Source organism: Canis lupus, chromosome 33 (genome assembly GCF_048164855.1).
Source record: "Canis lupus baileyi chromosome 33, mCanLup2.hap1, whole genome shotgun sequence".
NCBI lineage: Eukaryota > Metazoa > Chordata > Mammalia > Carnivora > Canidae > Canis > Canis lupus.
Window position 1 is genome coordinate 10,439,671 of NC_132870.1, and position 21,699 is coordinate 10,461,369.

Below are 21,699 nucleotides of genomic sequence, written 5' to 3' on the forward strand. Positions count from 1 at the left end.
GGCCCTCGGGGTGGGTGGGTGGGGTGGGGTGGGGAGGGCCGCCGGCGCTGATTCCCGGTGCTCGCTGGTCTCGGGGGGTCGCGCTCCCCCGTGCCCCGGGGGCGGAGCGCGCCCCGACTAGGCGCCCATGGGCGCTGCACCCGCGGGCCCGCCCCGGGGCACACGGCTCCTGCCTGCTCGCGCCCGAGCTGCGGCGGCGCCCAGGCCCCGGGAGCCTCGCGTCGTCACGCCGAGGCCTCAATAAAGGGCTTTGTGGTGCCGCCCTGCCCGCCTGGGGCCGCGGGGCCTCCGGGTTAAGCAGCCGAGATCCGCACACACTGGACGGAACCAGACTTAGGAGCAAAAGAGCTGTAAGCTAGGCCCTTCCCTGAAAATGGCACTTTTTTTTTCTTTTTAATTTTTTTTTTTTTATGATAGTCACAGAGAGAGAGAGAGAGAGAGAGGCAGAGACACAGGCAGAGGGAGAAGCAGGCTCCACGCACCGGGAGCCCGACGTGGGATTCGATCCCGGGTCTGCAGGATCGCGCCCTGGGCCAAAGGCAGGCGCCAAACCGCTGCACCACCCAGGGATCCCAAAAATGGCACTTTTAAATGTGAGGGAGTTGTCTGTATCGGAGCGACCTGGGGCTCGCTTGCGGGCCCTGGGGCGCCCCCTTAGAGCCGCGTTCACCTTCCCGGTGAGCGCCCCGAGGAGAGGAGCGGGATGTGCCCTCGCCCTGGCGGCCCGGGCAGCTCTAAACGCTAAGCCCCAAGCCCTGCCTGCGGTATGTTAGGCGGTCGTCGTGGTCGGGACAAGGCAGATTAGAAAAGGTGGCCTGATGGGCCCGTTTCTGAAGTGATTCAGGATGAACCTGTATTTTAATGCATCAGAGGGTCACCCCTTAGACGTCAAATGAAAATTAACCTGCTGGTCCATCTCGCATGAGGTTCCTAGAGTCAGAACTGGTTTAGAATCCTAGATCCGCCACTTGATGACTTTAAGGTCTTGCCTCTGTAAATTCTCCAATCCTAAATTTCTCCATCTATAAAACAAGTGTGATACTCTGGATCTTGCAGGGTCATTGTGGGGATTAAAGATGGTGTCTGTAAATTCTGCCAACATGGTAAGTGACTATCTTTGAGCCTAGTAGCTTTAGGAGATAGACAAGGGATACTTGTTATTCTAATTATGAAGAGGAGGAATGATAGTTCGTTCCTCCTCAATGAATTAAGAGACGTCAAAGGACTCCCCAAGGAGACACAGCTCATGATTTTCAGGGCCAACTTTTGAAGCTAAACAGGATACCCTTTCCACCCTGACAAGACACCTCAGGTACTAACTAGCTCCTGTCTGATTAGGATAAGCTGGTAGGCTTGACCACCTATGAGGGTGCCTTTTGCTTTCCCAAAATTAGAAGGTGAGGACTCCACTCTTTAACATTTCTGTTCTTTTTACCGCTGGAAGAGGAGCCTCAAGGAGTGAGAGGCTCAAGGTATTAGTTTTAACACAATGTTGAATCCATTAATAGACTGTAAAAATCAATGGAGGAGATCTTGAACTGGATTTTTTTTTCAAATAAATTAACATACAATGGGTGGAGGGTAGGGGAGTTAGAGTACATCGTGCAGATACGTCAAAGTATTGTTTTGTGAAACATATTCTTGCTGTTCACATGGACTCTTTCTCATGCCTGCGTGTGTGTATGCAGTTTCTATATAAAAGACAGTTCTCACAATGGGCCTAAAAAATTTGAAAGCCACTAAGATCATTTCGTTTTAGAGATGAAAAAACAGAGACCTGAGCACCTGGGTGTCTCAGTGGTTGAGCGTCTGCCTTCAGCTCAGGTTGTGATCTGGGGTCCTGGGATCGAGTCCCACATCGGGCTCCCTGCATGGAGCCTGCTTCTCCCTCTGCCTGTGTCTCTGCCTCTCTCCATGTCTCTCATGAATAAATAAAAGTATTTTAAAAAATAAGAAAGGAGAAAGAGAGACCAAGTTGTTAATTAAAATCACACCCAGATAGGACAGAGATAAGGCCACTTCAGAGTTGGGGCACATGGTGCTGTGACTTTTTTCTTTTTATAGAGGAAGAAATCAAGATCCAGGGAGAGGATATGTGTCCAGGGCCCCACTGAGAGAGATTAGAGACAACCTGTGATTTCTCCATGTTTGAACCTCATTTCCTGTATATCTATGTATGATTCCTGAGAATTTTGTTTAGTTATTTCCTATGTGACTCACTCTGAACCAATATGGTAGATGTTACAGAGTATGACTTCTGAGACCAGGCCACAAAAGGTATTGTGGCTTCCTTCTTTTGGTCTCTCTTGGATCACTAACCCTAGAAGAGATCAGATGCCATGTTAGGGCACGCTCAAGTCACCTTATGGTTAAATTCACATGCAAAGGAATAGAAGCCTCTAGCTAACAGCTAGTGAGGTGCTGAGGCCTCTTGCTACCACCCATGTGAATGAGCCAACTTAGAAGCAGATCCTCCAAGGCTCCATAAAGTCTTTAGAGAAGTGCAGCCCCAGCTAATGTCTTCACAGAAACTTCACGGGAGACCCTGAGTCAGAACCACCTCGCTAAGCCACTCCAGGATTCCTGGTCCTCAGAAAATATGGTAACAAATGCTTATCATTTTAAGCCACCAACCTTTAGAGTATTTGGGGGGGGAGGGGGTTGGTTGTGGTTTTTTTTTAAGATTTTATTTATTTATTCATGGGAGACACAGAGAGAGAGAGAGAGAGAGGCAGAGACGCAGAGGGAGAAGGAGGCTCCATGCAGGGAGCCCGACCTGGGACTTCATCCCCGAACCCCAGGATCACGCCCTGGGCCAAGGGCAGGCGCTTAACCGCTGAGCCACCCAGGGATCCCTAGAGTATTTGTTATAGAGCAACAGATAACTAATATACCACTAAGTGTCTTATTGTAGAAGGGATATTTTACACAGAGGAAAATAGCCATATGTTTATAATTGAGATTAATAATTTGATAAAAATGAACAGTAAAACACATTATAGATTCTTTCTGGGCAGCTGAAATCTCATCTAGGACCAGTTAAGAACTTTTGGAAACTGTCAACACAGAAAATAAATGGTGAGTACCAGTCTCCCACATGTCTTTAAGAACAAAAATAACCTCAGGGCAGCCCCGGTGGCTCAGGGTTTAGCGCTGCCTTCCGCTCAGGGCCTGATCCTGGAGACCAGGGATGGAGTCCCACATCCGGCTCCCTGCAGAAAGCCTGCTTCTCCCGCTGCCTGTGTCTCTGCCTCTCTCTCTCTCTCTCTCCCCCCCGTCTGTCATGAATAAATGCATAAAATCTTTTTTAGAAAGAACAAAAATAACCTTAAATCCTATAGAAGGTGGAAGGATATCCAGTAAAGATCTGGTTCTCTGGTCACCTGGATAGCTCAGCAGTTTAGCACCTGCCTTTGGCTCAGGGCGTGATCCTGGAATCCCAGGATCCAGTCCCACATGCTTCTCCCTCAGCCTGTGTCTCTGCCTCTGTGTGTGTGTGTGTGTCTCATGAATAAATAAAATCTTTTTTAAAAAGTCTAGCTCTCACCCCACCCTCATAAAGACTATTTTAGTATTTTCTTTTGAATTATATCATTTCTGAACATTTCTCTGTCTCCCACCCCCCCCCCCCTTTTCTCCTCCTCTCTTTCTTTTCTCTATGATATCTCTCTCCCTCTGCTTTACTGGTGCCCTACACACATCCAATTGGGTAAGCCTTCACGGATTACTCCAGAAAGTTGGCAGGTTTCTTTTAAATTGGTTAAGAGAGCATTGCTGCCACCTACTGTTAGAATTCAGGTACAAACAGGAATGCAAAGAGACACCATAACTATCATAACACAACCAAAAAGCAACATTAATGTGATGTTTACACTTTGGGCACTGTTCAAGGGACTTCACACACATTGCCTCATTAATTATCACAACCATACATGCTGTTATCAATTTAGTGGTATGATTTTAGGGATATTAGAGAAGTAAAAAAAACTGAGGCACCTCAAGCATGAATAACTTTTCCAAGGTCACAGAACTTGACCCAAGACTATGCAATTCTGATATTTTTCTCTGTACCATACTATACATTCTCCCAGGATTGTAATTAAGGCAAGGTTTTAAGGTATATACCTGTAAATCTTTTTTCAACTGCCCTTTTAAAATATTCTGTTAATTTCTCATCAGACATATATTAACAGAAAATATTGTTGGGCACCTACTCCGTGCCAGCAATCATTCTTCCCCGATCATCTGAACCTCTCCGTTTAGTGATGAAGAGGATAATAGTTTTCCTAGGACAGTTAAGAAAGAAAAGGGTGTATAAGGGGCGCCTGGGTGGCTCAGTGGTTGAGCATCTGCCTTTGGCTCAGGTCATGATCTGAGATCGAGTCCCACATCGGGCTCCCTGCAGGGAAGCTTCCCTGCTTCTCCCTCTGCCTGTGTCTCTGCCTCTCTCTCTGCATCTCTCACAAATAAATAAATAAAATCTTAAACAAAAAAATAAAAGGACAAAAAGCCTACCCATATAAAAAAAAAAAATAGATGAGGGCTTTGGCATGTTACAGTGTCACCCTGTAAAGTACTAAATTACTTTATAGTAAGTTACTTTAAGAATAACTAGGAAAAGGGATCCCTGGGTGGCGCAGCGGTTTGACGCCTGCCTTTGGCCCAGGGCGCGATCCTGGAGACCCGGGATCGAATCCCCACATCGGGCTCCCGGTGCATGGAGCCTGCTTCTCCCTCTGCCTGTGTCTCTGCCTCTCTCTCTCTCTCTGTGACTATCATAAAATAAAAAATAAATTAAAAAAAAAAGAATAACTAGGAAAAAAATAAATAGGAAAGTAGGAGCAATTAGAAAATTAAGATGAGATCTCCAGTTATTCATTAAATACTTGTTAAAATGAGTCATATTTTATTGACTTTTCAAATAAATAATAAATCATATCAATTGAGCTTTTATCCTTTCCACATGAAGAGGTAGTGTACTGTTATATAAGAGGTCTAACTAGGAAAAAAAAAAAAAAAAAAAAAAGAGGTCTAACTAGGAATCAAAAAAACTGGGCTAAAGACACTTTATAAATATGAAAAATTTCTAACATTTTGTGTCATTTATGAAATCCCAAAATATTTTTATGATTCCATGAACCTGTCTAAATCCTCCACTTACAGTACTAAATTTTTAATAAGTTAACAAATGACTTTTAATAACTTTTCCTATTTTGTATTTTGACATATTTATGTAAAGAATTCATTAAAGTTCAGGGTACCTGGCTAGTTACATAGGTAGGGCATGCAACTCTTGATCTTGGGGTCATAAGTTCAAACTCCATGTTGGGCATAGAGATTACTTAAAAATAAGTAAATAGAAAAAAACTCATTAAAGTTCATATAATATATAAAGTTTATTTGTCCTAACTTTCTTTTTTTGAAGATTTATATCCCAGGCTTACAATATCCATATAGTCTTTTTAATTTTATTCATCTCAATGGTTTATAGCTCATCATAAGATTTAATTCAATTAGATTCAAGCCAATTTAACACACATCTGTTGAGCACTTTCTGTATGCAAAGCTTTGTGATTGGTGCCCATAGTCTAAAATTTGTCCCTCTTCTCCCCCTCCCCCATATGTAAGAAAAGCTCTCTTAGAGTTTTTTGCAGCTAGGTGCAAAAGAATGAAACTGGACCACTTTTTTACACCATATACAAAAATAAATCTAAAATGGATCAAAGACTTAAATGTCTTGTCTTCAGGTCAAAGACCTGAAACCATAAAATTCCTAGAAGAAAAGATAGGAGGTAAGCCCTGTGACATCACATTTAGCAATATTTTTTTTTATCTGTTTCCTAAGGCAAAGATAACAAAATCAAATCTCTCGCCTTCTGCCTCTCCCCTCAACTTCTCTAAAATAAATAAATAAATCTTTTTTTTTAAATGGACAGAGACCCTGAATAGACATCTTTCCATAGAAGACATCCAGATGGCCAACAGGCACAAAGATACTAAATATCACTAACTATCAGGGAAATACAAATAAAAACCTCGAGATATCACCTCAGAATGGCCAGAATGGCTAGTATCAAAAAGACAAGTAAAAAAAAAAAAAAAAGATAAAAAGTGTTGGCAAGGAAATGGAGAGAAGGTGGGCAGCCCGGGTGGCTCAGCGGTTTAGCGCCACCTTCAACCCAGGGCGTGATCCTGGAGACCTGGGATCGAGTCCCTCGTTGGGCTCCCTGCCGGGAGCCTGCTTCTCCCTCTGCCTGTGTCTCTGCCTCTCTCTCTCTCTCTCTCTCTCTGTGTCTCTCGTGAATAAATGGATAAAATCTTTAAAAAGAAAAGAAAAGAAATAGAAGGAAACTCTTTAGTGGGAACATAAATTGGTATAGCCACCATGGAAAATATTGTAGAGATTCCTCAAAAAATTAAAAATAGAAATACTATATGATCCAGCATTCCCACTTCTGAATATTTAAAAAGAAACTTTACTAAAAAAAAAAAAGAAAGAAACTTTACTGTGCTATTTGTTATAAATCTCTCCCCTACATTCTTAAAAAACTTTAAGTAAAGATCTATATATTTGTAAATAATAGTAATAATCCAACTTTCTTTAATTTAATGTGTCCTCAGTCTCATGAACCACTTATCAATGTCATCCCCAGTGATTTTGTCTATCTTTATTAGATAATTTCCCAGTTTTTCTTATCACTAGGAGTGGCAGTGGACAAAGCTTTGGCCAATGAGACATACAGGGAAGTCTACCTGAAGCCTCTGCGAAAGATTTTGCTTCCTGCGAAGGAGAGAAACATGCTTAAGAATTCAGTAGCACTGCCCCTGACCTTTCTTCCTACCTCACAAGTCTGTTGAAAAGTTGTGTGAGGCTACTGTCTTGTGACAACGAGAAGATAAGTGTAATCTTGGGAAGACATCAAGTGGGAGTGGCTGAGCATAAGGAAAGAAGAACCGAACCTAGAGCCATGGAGGCATGCGTGAGTGCTGGCATCAAGCCTAGAGTGCCTTGTGCCATTCTCCTTTTTCAGTGAGAACATTAATGTTCTTTTTCGTTTAAGCCACTTAAGCTATAATTAGTATGGTTTTCTTAATTTCTGGTAAAATCATTCCTAAGTGATACTTTAGATGAATATTTGCTTGAACATGGTGCCCTTAAACCGAACAACAAAACGTGTGTGGACCTGAGACATTCTACCTGAGTTCAAAATCCCCTTCCACCCAGCTAAGAACCAGCCAGCCAGAGAGTTACCCTAATACTTTAGTTTTTTATCTGCAAGATGAAGATAATTCTACTTTCACTATAGGATTGTCATGGCTATTAGTTGCCTTGCCCATATTATACAATAAATATAAATTTACATTATTTTCAGAATTAAAAACCAAAAAATTAATATTCTAAATAGCCAAAAACCACAGAACCCTCACAAAATGTGAAGTCTACCAACTACAAATTCCTGGCCCATAGATAATGTGCCACTGTATATTACACTGCACATAAATACCACATCTTGGACAGATGTGAAAGAATTTGGTTTTTAACTCTTCAATGAAGAAAATTTCAAATATATAAACAAGCAGAGAGTCACATGCCGAATCTTCATACATGCATCATCCAATGTCAGCAGTTTATCAACAGATTTCCAGTCTTGTTTAATCTTGTCACTTTCCCTATAAATACTGAATATTTTTTTGAAGTCACTTACAAGGCACTTTAATACCACAAAAAAACTGAAAATGTGCATATCTCCAGAACTAGCAACTTTTTCTGAAGTTGTCCCATATTTGTTTTGAATATAAGACCTCAGACTCAAGTCTTAATAATGGCAGTTGAGAAAGCATGGATTTGGGAGCTGTCTCTAGACTGGGTTAGAATTCCAGTGCCAGCACTTCCTAGCTATGTGATCAGGAGCAAGTTACTTACTTTCCTCTGAGGCTCAGTTTTTTCACCTACAGAGGACCAGAATAGTAGTTGGACGCACTCTCCAGGCTCTCTTTGAGAAATAAATATCAAAACGATGGTGAGTAATAGTTATAATTTACTAAACAAGCCAGCCATTGCCCTAAGCACTTTTCCTGTAGTATTTTCAGTCCATGGCACTTGGCCCTTGTCTGTGCTCGGCAGATGTTCCCTTTCAGTCCTTGGAGCAAGTTTCACTACAGCAAAGACGACCAAGTAGAGGCTCTGGTTATGAGAGGCTAGTGAGAAAAAGTAGTGTCTTACCAGACAGAGTCCACCACAACATGGGGAGGGGTGGGGCTGAAGAAAGTCTTCTCAAATTTACAAACCAGTCTAATTGTGTAGAGCCAGGAGGGTGAGAGATGGAATAAGAAGGAAGGAATGAGGATAAAAGGAAGTAGGAAGTCAGGAATAAAGGAGAGCATGCCATGTCTTTTGTCCCTCTCCAATGCTCTCACACACCAGCTTTCCTGACTTCACACAGCACCCTAGCAGTAATCACTCTGCACTCACTTTTGAGACTCAGTAGCTGGTCCACACTCAGGCCTGGTAAGAGGGGAGGCCAAGATTCAAACCCATATCAGTCTCAGGATGCTTATTTCACTCCATATGTCCACATCATGCCCTTTTCAAATGACCTGAATGACAGGTTTTTTGTTGTTGTTGTTGTTTTTTACAGAAGTGGCATCGGGTACAGCATGTTAGACATGGCTTTGGTAATGGGGAACGTCGGTATGGGATGGGGTGAGGAAGCAGACAGGTGACCTGAGATTGGCTCCAGAAAGACCATGACCCCATGATTCAGGAAGATAGTTTCCAACACCCCCAAAGCTTCTGTGCCCCATCACTGTTTGATGGGCCTGCTTATGTTTTATCTGCAAATCAGGGCTACCTCAGATGGGCCTATCAGCAGTCCTGACCACCTCAGATGGTGTAAAGGCTGCCTGACCTTGGGAATCCAGACATTTTCAGGTAACACTTAGAATAGCAATAAGCTAGAAATGGATTCTAAGAGTTAGGAAGGAATGATTCTAAAATCAATATTTATTAGCAAAGAAAGCTTTTCTTTTTTCTATTTCTCTCTCCAGATAACTTTGTGTCTAAACCAGGCTTTATTTATTTATTTTTATAATAAATTTATTTTTTATTGGTGTTCAATTTACCAACATACAGAATAACACCCAGTGCTCATCCCGTCAGGTGCCCCCCTCAGTGCCCGTCACCCATTCACCCCCACCCCCCGCCTGGGCTTTAAATATAAAATAGGAGGTCTACCAATTCTTCTCAAAGGGGGGAGGTCTGAGAATTTCTAAGAATAAAGTGGGAGATGAATTTAAAATGCATATTCCCAGGTACTCCCACCAAAATTGTAATTCAGAGGAATCAAGAATCAGCTTTTAAAAAAATAAATAAATGCCCAGGCAATTCTCTTTCAGGTGTTTTTGGACATTTCCCCCAAATTAGCCTAGAGACCATTGCATCAGATGAACACCTGCAGTCTTGTTAAAAATAGAAATTCTGGGGATCCCTGGGTGGTGCAGCGGTTTGGCGCCTGCCTTTGGCCCAGGGCGCGATCCTGGAGACCCGGGATCGAATCCCACGTCGGGCTCCCGGTGCATGGAGCCTGCTTCTCCCTCTGCCTGTGTCTCTGCCTCTCTCTCTCTCTCTCTCTCTGTGACTATCAAAAATAAATTTAAAAAAAAAAATTAAAAAAAAAAAAAAGATTTAAAAAAAAAATAGAAATTCTGTAGATAACCTGAATTTTAATCAGCAGGGACAGAGTTGGTGGGGGGAGTATGAGGACGGAAGCCTGGGATTCTGCATTTTATTTTTTTCTTGTTTATATCTTTATTTTTAAGTAATCTTTACACCACCCAACCTGGGGCTTGAACCATGACTCCGAGATCAAGAGTCCCATACTCTTCTAACTGAGCCAGCAAGACACTCCTGGATTCTGCATTTTAAAGAGGCTTTCCAGGGACACCGGGGTGGCTCAGTGATTGAGCTTCTGCCTTTAGCTTCTGCCTTTGGCTCAAGTCATGATTCTGGGGTCCTGGGATCAAGTCCTGCATCAGGCTCCCTGCAAGGAGCCTGCTTCTCCCTCTGCCTAGGTCTCTACCTCTCTCTGTGTGTCTCTCATGAATAAATAAATAAAATCTTTAAATAAATAAATAAATAAATAAATAGGCTTCCCAGGTGAAGTTTTACTAGTAAATTTTAAGAACTCCTGCCTAGGAAATAACAAAATATTCTCTTAGATGAGCCATAGCATGGAGGACCTATTTCTGCTGAATCTCATTAAGCTACTTTGGGTTTATGTTCATGTGGAAATCACAACCCGAGACTCAACTCAGGAAAGAGAAAAAGATAGGGTATTGAGAATAGGACTTGAGTAATAACCAACAATGGCTCCACATCAAAGAATTTGAGTAAAGTTTCTCCAAATAGGAGCACCATAGCACATTGGCTCTCTATTCATCCTTACTTGACTTCCATTGTTAAGTTTTCTTATATGTAGATGCTCAATAAATACTAAGTTGAATTGAATATATAAATTAGAAAAAACATAACTACAAGTTCTAATTTTGGTCTACTTCCCCTTTTACCCTAGGATCTGAAGTAAGCAACTTTCATTTCTCTATTTCATCTGTGCCTTTTTTTTTTTTTTTTAAGAATATGCCTTGTGGGATTATTTTAAGAAGGAAGTAATAAGAGTTTGGAAAGCACCTTTTTCCTCTTAGCCAAAATAGTGAAGAGAATCTCCACTATCTGGCATCGAGGCCAGTTCAATGAGATAAGTAGTTTCTCTCTTTCTTTTTTTTTTTTTTTTTAAGGTTTTATTTCTGTATTTGGCACAGAGAGAGAGCACAAGCAGAGGGAGTGGCAGGCAGAGGGAGAGGGAGAAGCATACTCCCCAGTGAGCAGGGAGCCCAATATGGGGCTCGATCCCAGGACCCTGAGATCATGACCTGAGCCGAAGGCACTTAACTGACTGAGTCACTCAGGTGCCCCAAGTAGTCTCTTTCTTTCTTTCCTTCTTTCTGTAAACTAAAGATCATTTAGTAACTCTTTATTGAGATTTCATGATATGCTAGAAGCTGTGATGATTTCTGGGACAGCAAACAAAGCACAGTTACAACCTACTATTGTTGAAGAAACAGAGGAATCAGGAAAAAGCAGAAATTGAAGGATCAGAGAAGTCACTGGCCAGCCCTCCTCTAGTGTTGACAAGGTGGGCTTGCAAATCCATCTGAGAAACCAGGCACTTCAGCAGTCAGTCAGAGTGGGACCGCCCAGCCTGGAGGCACTGCTGGTCAGCAAGGCATGCACTGGAGAGAACTGGGGGTGGGGCCAGGGAGAGCAAGAACATACATAACCTGCCACTGATGTGGTAGAAAGTAGAGACAACTGAGGTATGCAAAGTTCTCTGTGTGTTTCTTCCAGAGCGTGGCTGCTCTTTCACTACTACCTACCAAATCTCATGCTGGGCTTTTTTTTCCCCCCGACTCTAAATCACACAAGGAAGAGGACTCTGGGAACTCTAGTTCCAATTTGTCCAAAGTAACACCACACGTATGAGGAATTGGGTCAAGAAGTGATGAAAGCTGGTTAAGAGGCCGATGCATGATAACAGATGACACAATCAATGCAAAAATTCTGAGCAGAAGTGCTCAGATCCCAAGGTCTGAATGAGATTCCCAGCTATTGGTAACTCCTCAGGATTTTTCTTATGTGGTCTCCTATGTCAGCACTAGAATTGCCCCACCTACAACAAACTGGTTGCATAACATGAAGGTGAAGTTCAGCTCATAAATATAAGTCTGACGCCCCAACACAATGACCACAGGTGCAGCCATTACAAATGATCGCTGAGTTTTTAGCTCAGTGTGACCCCACAGCTATTAACAATTACTTTATGATTTAAACTTTTATCAGATTCAGATTTTTGAGGTAGAGACTGCTTATTTGTTCAAATATTTATTCATGCTTACTTTATGCTACATGGAAGAAAAGTGAAACATCTTACTAGTCTCTACATGAACCAAACACACACCCTTCTATCCACTCTTGCTTACACCACCTCAGCTCCCCTTCCCAAGCATACCAGATTCCCCACAAGGTTTACGATAAATAAAACCTGGTGATGAGAGAGAAAGAGACCTTGAGCCACAAGATAAAGTCACAGGCCCTCAGATTTCACAGCCCTAGGGGATCCCTGGGTGGCACAGCGGTTTGGCACCTGCCTTTGGCCCAGGATGCAATCCTGGAGACCCGGGATCGAATCCCACGTTGGGCTCCTGGTGCATGGAGCCTGCTTCTCCCTCTGCCTCTCTCTCTCTCTCTCTCTCTCTCTCTCTGTGTGACTATCATAAATAAATTTAAAAAAATTTTTTTTAAATCCTTTCTTTAAAAAAAAAAAAGATTTCACAGCCCTAGTCCAGGAAGATCAGTCATAACTCCTTAAATTAAGATGATGTAGATAAAAAATAGCAGAACTTCTGGGGAACTAGTTTAAATCAAAAGGAGAATTTATTTTAATTTTTAAAATGTATTTATTTGACAAAGAGAGTGCGTACAAGTAGGGAGAGTTTGAGTGGGAGAGGGAGCAGCAGGCTCCCTGCTCAGCAGGGAGCCTGATGAGGGGCTCCATGCAGGGCTCAATCCCAAGACCCTGGGATCACAACCCCAGCTGAAGGCAGATGCTTAATTGACTGAGCCACCCAGGCACCCCCAAAATGGGGATTTAAAATAAAGATACTTGCTTATCTCATGAGACAAGGGGAAGGAATGCATCCAGCCCTCAGGGGGCTGAAATCAAGAGTAGGAAGGCAGGAATACTCCACTCCATCTCACTCCTGCTTCTCTCTGTGCATTTGCTCCTTCTCCCTGTAAAGATTTCTTTGTTCCTCAAAGCACAAGATGGAATACAGCTGCCCCTCTTTTTTTTTTTTTTCCAGCTGCCCCTCTTGAAGTGATTGTTTGAAGCAGATGGAAACTGACTTTCCTTCAGTCCTAATACCAAATAGGGAGAGAATCCAATGGGTTCAGCTTGGCTTCAATATTTTTTCCTTGAACCAATTACCTTGATGGTGACAGACCAGGAGAGCTTCGGTACAGATCTGCAGCCAGGACCGTGGGTGAGGGAGCACCTGGTGTCAACACTCTGACTTGACTTAGGTTACAACGTTCATCAAATACTAGTCAAGTGTACAGAGATAAATGTCTTCCTAGGGAGACTCCAGAAATCAAGCCTACTTTTCAGCTTCCTATAGTGACAAAAACAGCAGGAGCCAATGCCAAGTCAGAGGCCTAAAAATATGAGCATGGGGGAAACTGTAATAAAGTCAGGATTACTGAAACCAAATACGTCCAGGAGTAAAGGACACATTGTTGATTCCCTTCCAGAACCATTTCCCCTCTTCCTTACCATTATAGCTCTGCTTTTGTCCAGGTATCTGTGCTTCTCCACTTGATTGTGTGCTTGCATAGATGCCAGCTACTTCCTAAGATCCCAAGGTGAATCCTGATTAATCTAAACCAATCAAGGTAGTACCATTCCCTTTATCTCTCATTAGGCTTGGGCAGGTGATACATTCTTATCAATGAGGCCTGAGGTAAAATCAACTGGATGTTTCTGAGAAAAGTTTCTTCTTTCCTAGAAAAGATACGGATGAAGAGATTACCTTTTCCTTCTTTATACCTTCTTGTATCTGGATATTGGATACACCTGGAATTGCTATAGCCATTTTATGAACATAAGGAGACCTAATCTAAGGAAAGAAGAGGGAAAAGCTAGAAAATGAAAAGACTGGGGTCAATGATAATTTACTGATCAGTGAATTCACTATCCTTAGAGCCATCCTACATTTAGACTAATTATATGCGATACATTTTATTTTGTAAGCCACTTTGAGTTGATTTTCATTTACTTGCTGCTGAAGGCAAACCAACTAAAACAGGGAATATGGTGGGAATTAAGGCTAGAAAGACAAGCAGATAAGATTCCACACACAGAAATAGGAGTCAGAATAAAGTCAGACTTCTTAGCAACCCTGAAAGCTAGATGATGAAATTATGAAGGAAAAAGATTTTCCAAGGTAGAATTTTCAGACCCACCAAATTATCATTTAACTAAGAAAGTAGAATGGGGATGTTTTAATACACAAAAGCCTCCAAAAAATACCTGCACTAAATTCTTTGTAGGAAACTAGAAAGAATGTGCTTCTCCAAAATGAGGGAGTAAACCAAAAAGAGAAAGACTTGGGATCCAGTACACAAGAACCTCTCTTATGAGGGGAAGACATGGAATCCAGTAGGCAAGATCAGACCTCTGTCATGAAGGGAAGACAGGTAGGTACAGAAAATAAGCCTTTCATCATGAGAAGTGAAGAAAGGTCCCAGAAAGATAATGGTAAACTTTGAGAGTACTTCTATAAGAGGCAAAGCACCTTTGGCACCTGGCAGGATGTGTGGACAGAAAGGTGTGAATGTGGGTGTATGTGAAAGAAGAGTGAAATTTTCTGTAGTAGAAAGTCCATAGACTCCTAATTTTTTTATTAGGTTTTTTATTTTAATTCCAGTATAGTTAACATACAGTGTTATATTCATCCCAGGTATATAATACAGTGATTCAACAATTCTATACATTACTCAGTGCTCATCATGATAGGTGTACTCTTAATCCCCTTTACCCCTACCCACCTCCCTTCTGGTACCATCAGCTCTCTTTAGTTAAGAGTCTGTTTCTTGGGCAGCCCAGGTGGCTCAGCAGTTTAGCGCCGCCTTCAGCCCAGGGCCAGATCCTGGAGACCCAGGATCGAGTCCCACGTCGGGCTCCCTGCATGGAGCCTGCTTCTCCCTCTGCCTGTGTCTCTTGACTCTCTCTCTCTCTGTATGTGTCTCTTATGAATAAATAAAATCTTAAAAAAAAAAGAAGAAGAATACTGAGAGCTCACAACATGCCAGGCATTTGACTGACTTTTTCATTTTCTATCCTTGTACTGTCCTATTTACAAATGAAGAGCTGAGGCTCAGAAATGTTAACCTGTTATCAATATATCATATAGCTGGTAAATCCAGAGCTGGGATCCAACTCACTCTTAGTGTGGATCCAAAGCTTGGTCTCCAAACCACTGTAGGACTGTAAACAACTCTACCTTCCTGGAATGAACAGTCTCCCAATAGTCAGTGCCTGCCTTTAACCTTATGCAAACTGCTTCACCTGCTCTCAAAATGATATTTAAAGACCACTATCTGGGGACTGGTTTTGATGATTGCCGTTGAGATGCCACTACTCCCAAGTTCTTTCGGAAGACATACCTAGGGATGCCTGGGTGGCTAAGCATTTGAGCCTCTGTCTTTGGCTCAGGTAGTGATCCTGGGGTCCAGGGATAGAGTCTTGCATCAGACTCCCTGCAGGGAGCCTGCTTCTACCTCTGCCTAGGTCTCTGCCTCTCTCTGTGTCTCTCATGAATAAATAAAATATTTTTAAAAAGACATATCTAATCAACACGTGCGTACAGATGTATTATGCATGTACGGAGATGTATGTGTGAATACATATATGTAAATACTTGTCCATGTATTTACATCTACAATTCTATATTGATCTCTATATATTAAAAGCCATGAGTTTATACCAATACCTCCAATTTTAATCCACCACAAATTTCATTCTAGTTTTCTTCCTTTCTAAAGATTTTATTTTTGGATATATTTAGAATCTAAAGATTATATACTTTTAATCCCTTCTCCAATAGTGAGAAACCTGGCTCTTATTATCCTTAATATTTGGTCAATATTCCTGAATATAATCAATCTCCCATCACCTCCACCATCCTCTCCCCCATGCAGACACCCTCCTCATTTCACTTGAATTCCCATACTCTCTTCCAGGCTATTCCACCTTTAGTGTGAGAGTCCTTTCACACCATTTGGGTTCTCAAGTGCACTGAGCTCCCCAACCCCCCAATCCCCCAACCCACTCCCCCCATGCCCCCCAACCCCTCCACCTCACCCTCCCAAACCCCTCCCCCCCCCCCCCCCCCCCCCCCCCGCCGCTGGCATGAATGCCTTTCATTGCCCATTCAGGTTCTGATTCCCCACATCAGGCTACTCCCATATGTAGATGCCTTCCTTTCTTGGGCTCTAATACCCAGTTCTGAACCATCCCATGCATGGATGCCCTCCTAGCTTTGTGGGTTCTGACCCCTCACATCCAGCCACCCCTGAGTGGATCCTTCTCACCTTATTCATGCTCTGATGTCCCATGCTTGTGAGTCATTATTTTAAAAACAGTCTTAGGACTCATCTAAAGTACTTATGATGTCTTATGTATAAAAGAAACAGAGGTAAGCTTTGTATAAAGTGTCAGTTTTAAAAGCAGCAAGAGTGGCAAATAAATAAATAAAACTTAAAAATAAATTGTACACTTGAAGTCAACTATACTCAAAAAACAATAATTACCAAAAAATCAATAAGGGCAGCATCTTAAAAATCAAATGACAAAAGGAAAAAAATGATAAATTGGACTAATTTTTAAATTTGTGCTTCAAAGGACACTATCAAGAAAGTGGAAAGACAACCCACAGAATGGAGGAAAATATTTGCAAATTATATATATATATAACATATACAAATAGCCAACAAGTATATGAAAAGATGCTCGACATCATTAATCATTAGGGAAATACAAATCAAAACTATGAGATACCACCTGACATCTACTAGTATGGCTGTAATATTTTTAAAGGACAGACAATAAAAAGATCAGGCTAGGATATGGAGAAACTGGAACTTACCTACACTCTTGTTGTGAATATAAAGTGATACAGCCACTTAGGAAAACAGTCTGGCAGTTCCTCAAAAAGTTAAACAGTGTTTCCATTTGATCCAGCAATTCCATCCTTAAATATATACCAAAGGGAAATGGAAATGTATTTCCACCCCCAAAACAATACCCAAAGATGGAAACAACCCAAATATGCATCAACCAATGAATGGGATAAACAAAACATGGTATATCTGTACAATGGAATATTATTTCAACCATAAAAAAGAAATGAAGTACAAATACATGCAACAACATAGATGAACCTTGAAAACATTATGCTAAGTGAAAGATGCCAGTCACAAAAGGTCACATATTGTTCCATTTATATTAAATGTCCAGAATAGGAAAATCCATAGGGACAAAAAATGGTTGCCTAAGGCTGATGGAGACAAAGGAATTAAGAGAAAGGGGAGTAATAGCTAAAGAATACAGAATTTCTCCTGGAGATGCTGAAATGTTCTAAAATTGATGGTAAAGAAGGTCACACAATACTGCATTACAAAAGATTATTGAATTATGCATTGTAAACGAGTGAATTGTATGGTATGAACTATATCTGAATAAAGTTTTTTTTTTTTAAAGCTTTCTGTATGATGAGGAGGTGAGGAAGGGACTTTATCAATTTCTAAGTTACTCTTCCTACACAACCCTGTCTCTCATATACCCAGCTATCCTTGAATTTAAGTCAGGGTCTTCCCCAAGGGCTAATCACCAGATCTCTGGTTCCTGCAACATCTTCATATATGTTTTCTTGTCAAAATGAGCAATAAAGACAAAGGAAAGGGAGAAAATAGAATACTTTTCTTTCCCACACATCTCCTCCTCCTCCTCTCCTTTTTTATTGTAGAGCCCTGTGTTTCCTACCCCCACCCCACTTCTAGTACTCATAGTTTGGGTCCACCTGACCTCACTCCAGATTCTAGGAATGATCACATAACATTAGCTTAAGCTGATCAACATAAGTGCCCCCAGCTTGGCTACATCCTTGGCTCAAGGATGAAAGAGGGAATCAAGTTAACCGGAACAGCATATATCCCAGAACTTTGGGGAGAGTTTACAGCAGAAGAAGCTCTCTCCATCTTGGAACTGTGAAAATATAAGCCTGAAATTCCTGGAAACAACACACAAGGCACACCTAACCTATGACAAACAGAGCCAGGAGATGAAGTGAGACAGCTTCTTGAAACATATTTTGAACATCTGAATTCAGCCATGCTAGAAGTTAGATGCACTCATGAATTTTAAATAACAAGAGTTATTAATTCCCCCTTCTCTTTTTGTTTTATTTTGTTTAATCCTGTTTGAATTGAGCTGTCTACAATGTGTGAATAAAAGAATACTCCCAGACACAGACATACACCAACTATCAACCGTAATAGAAAGGAGGATGTCCAAATGGAAAACCAAAGTATTGGTAGGTTGACTTCTATATTTAGTACATAACAAATTTTATCTTTTTTTGACCATTCACTTTATGGAGCTGAGAAAACTAAGGCTCATGGTCACACTTAATCAATTGAAAGAGCCATGAGTTAAACTCAGGTCTTCTGACACCAGATTCTATTCCCTTTATAACACTGTGCCATTGGGACGCCTGCGTGGCTCAGCGGTTGGGCATCTCATTCAGCTCAGGGCATGATCCTGGAATCCCAGGATCCACTCCCACATCAGGCTCCCTATGGGGAACCTGCTTCTTCCTCTGCCTGTATCTCTGCCTCTCTCTCTCTCTCTGTTTCTCATGAATAAATAAGTAAATCTATAAAACAACATATATATTTCTTATATATATATAAGAAAGTATAGAATATATATATATTCATATATATATATATATATATATATATAGAGAGAGAGAGAGAGAGACTGTATTTATTCATGAGAGACGGAGAGAGAGGTAGAGACCTAGGCAGAGGGAGAAGCAGCCTCCCCATGGGTAGCCTGATGCAGGACACAATCCCAAGACCCCGGGATCATTACCTGAGCCAAAGGCAGACACTCAACCACTGAGCCACCCGGGTGCTCCTATTAATATATATTTTTATCTTTCATATTTATGCTCTTAATTTTTAGTTTACCTTCGTGCGTAATATTAGGAAGGGAACCAGTTTTATCACCTCCATATAGCAACCTTGTTTCTTATTTATTTCTGTGTCAACAACATCCAGCATTTATAACTTTATCTTTGTGATATGCCCTAATATCTGATAAAGCAAGACCTACTTCTTTTTTGTTTTTTTTAAAGATTTTATTTATTTATTCATTCATTCATGAGAATGAATGAGAGACATTCATGAGAGACACAGGCAGAGAGAGAAGCAGACTCTATGCAGGGAGCCCGATGCGGGACTCGATGCAGGACTTGATCCTGGGACTCCAGGATCACGCCCTGGGCTGAAGGCAGGCACTACACCACTGAGACACCCAGGGATCCCCACAAGACCTACTTCTTATTCTACTTTTCCAAGGTTGACTTAGCTACTTACATACTTTTACTCTTCTCTATGAGTGAGTTTATCAAGTCCCTTAAAATTTTCAACTAAAATTTTGATTGAATTTACAATGAATTTATAGATTAATTTAGGAAAGTTAATATCTTTGTTATCCCACCCAAATGTCTTCTCACCTCTGTGTGTGTGTGTGTGTGTGTGTGTGTTTCTATGAATAAATAAATAAAATCTTTAAAAAACAAAAAAAATAAAATAAAGGGCAGCCCCGGTGGTGCAGCGGTTTAGCGCTGCCTGCAGCCCAGGGTGTGATCCTAGAGACCCTGGATCGAGTCCCACGTCAGGCTCTCTGCATGGAGCCTGCTTCTCCCTCTGCTGTGTCTCTCTGCCTCTCTCTCTCTCTCTCTCTCTCTCTCTCTCTGTGTCTCTATGAATAAATAAATAAAATCTTAAAAAAAAGAATGTCTTCTCACTTCAGATCATCTTCTACATCCTTTATTGCAGTTCAACATTTTTCTCCATAAATATATTGCTGCTAAGTTAAATAGTGTCTTTTCTTAAATTATATTTTCTAGTTTACAATAGTAAACTGTTGTGGAGAAATGAAACTAATTTGTGTATGTTGTGCTGGTATCAGAAACATGTACACTCTTTTATTCTGCTAAGTTCATGATTTGATTCTGTTGATTATTCTCTACTGATGATTATATTATCTGGAAAAATATCAGTTTTATCTTTTCTCTTATATTCCTTCAGATTTTTTTTTCTTTCTCAATACCATTCACCAAGACAACTAAGTCTATATACTAAATATCACCAGTAATATTGGACACTGTTTTCTTTTTCCTGATCTCAAAGGAATACATTTTAGATTTCTCCATTTGTTTTCATATTCAGTGTTGAGTTTATACTGAACATTAATTATAACTTAAAACTTGGTAGAAATTGGACTGCCTGGCTGGCTCATTTAGGAGAGCATGTGACTCTTGATCTCAGGGTCATGAGTTTAAGCCCCACATTGGGTGTAAAGATTAAATAAACTAAAATAAATAACTAATTTTTTAAATGTGGGCAGAAATTATTTGTATAACCATTGTAGGACTTGAGATTTTGTTGTTTTGTTTAGTCCTTATTGATCTTTTCAAGTTCTTTCTTTCTTCTTGCATTATTTTTGCAGTTTTGTGTTTCTTGGGTTTTGTCCATTTCATTTAGTCTTTAAAAGGTATTTATATATACTTATTCATAATACTACTTTATTAAGTTTTAATTTCTGTTGAGACTTTGGTTAATCCCCCCCTCTTTTCATATTGCCATTTATTTGCAGTCTGTCTCTCTCTGTCAGTCTTGCCAGTGATTTGCATCTCATCTAATATTTCATTACTGTTTTCTATCTTTAAAAATATATTACTGCTTCTATTTTCTTTTTTTTTTGTAAGATTTTTAAATTTTATTTATTTTTATTAGATACAGAGAGAGAGAGAGGCAGAGACACAGGCAGAGGGAGAAGCGGGCTCCATGCAAGGAGCTCGATGTGGGACTTGATCCCGGGTCTCCAGGATTGTGCCCTGGGCCAAAGGCAGGTGCCAAACCGCTGAGCCACCCAGGGATCCCCCTCTTTATTTTCTTATTTATTCTTATTATTTGCTTCCCTCTTGTTTCTTTGGATATTACTGTTTTTCAAATATCATAATTAGATGTGTAGCTGCTTTGTTTTAAAACTGTCTTGTTTCAGGACGCCTGGTTGGCTCAGTGGTGGAGCATCTGCCTTGGCTCAGGACGTGATCCCAGAGTTCGGGATTGGGTCCCACCTCCAGCTCCTGCATGGAGCCTACTTCTCCCTCCACCTGTGTCTCTGCCTCTCTCTGTCTCTCATGAATAAATAAAATATTTTTAAAAATAAAAAATAAAACTACCTTGTTTCTTGGGGCACCTGGATGGCAGAGTTGGTTAAGCATCCGACTCTTGGTTTCAACTCAGGTGGTGATCTCAGGGTTGTGAGATCTCAGGTTGTGAGATGGACTATGCTTGAGATTCTCTCTCCTCCCTCTGCCCCTCCTGGCTTCTCTCTCTCTCTCTCTCTCTCTCTGTCTCAAATAAATAAATCTAAACAAAACAACTGTCTTGTTTCTTAATAAATACATGTAAATTATAATTTCTTCTCTAAGAACCACTTTAACTGTGATCTAAAAGTGTTTACATGTAGTATTTTCATTATCATTCATTTCTAAGTACTAATCTACTTTGCATTTTCCTTTCAAACATAAAAGTTGGGGGCGGCCTGGGTGGCTCAGCAGTTTAGTGCTGTCTTCAGCCCAGGGCCTGATCCTGGAGACCTGAGATCGAGTCCCCCGTCAGGCTCCCTGCATGGAGCCTGCTTCTCTCTCTGCCTGTGTCTCTGCCTCTCTCTCTCTCTCTCTCTCTGTCTCTCGTGAATAAATGGATAAAATATTTAATAAATAAAC

At 41.0% G+C, this 21,699-nt stretch overlaps 1 long non-coding RNA gene across 4 annotated transcripts; it reads left to right on the forward strand.

Annotated features, from left to right (window-relative positions):
- The first annotated feature begins 31 nt into the window (after window positions 1-31).
- On the forward strand, window positions 32-21,103 carry LOC140623625 (uncharacterized). Of its 4 annotated transcripts, XR_012023175.1 has the most exons (7): window positions 32-350; window positions 2,529-2,602; window positions 6,704-6,980; window positions 12,919-13,098; window positions 14,165-14,311; window positions 18,105-18,207; window positions 20,970-21,103. It is a non-coding gene; the product is annotated as an uncharacterized lncRNA (long non-coding RNA). The 4 variants fall into 4 exon arrangements; XR_012023177.1 differs by lacking the exons at window positions 14,165-14,311; window positions 18,105-18,207; window positions 20,970-21,103 and adding an exon at window positions 7,957-8,021 and having other exon boundaries at window positions 34-350; window positions 12,919-14,150; XR_012023176.1 differs by lacking the exons at window positions 14,165-14,311; window positions 18,105-18,207; window positions 20,970-21,103 and having other exon boundaries at window positions 36-350; window positions 6,704-7,030; window positions 12,919-14,150.
- The last annotated feature ends 596 nt before the right edge of the window (window positions 21,104-21,699 follow it).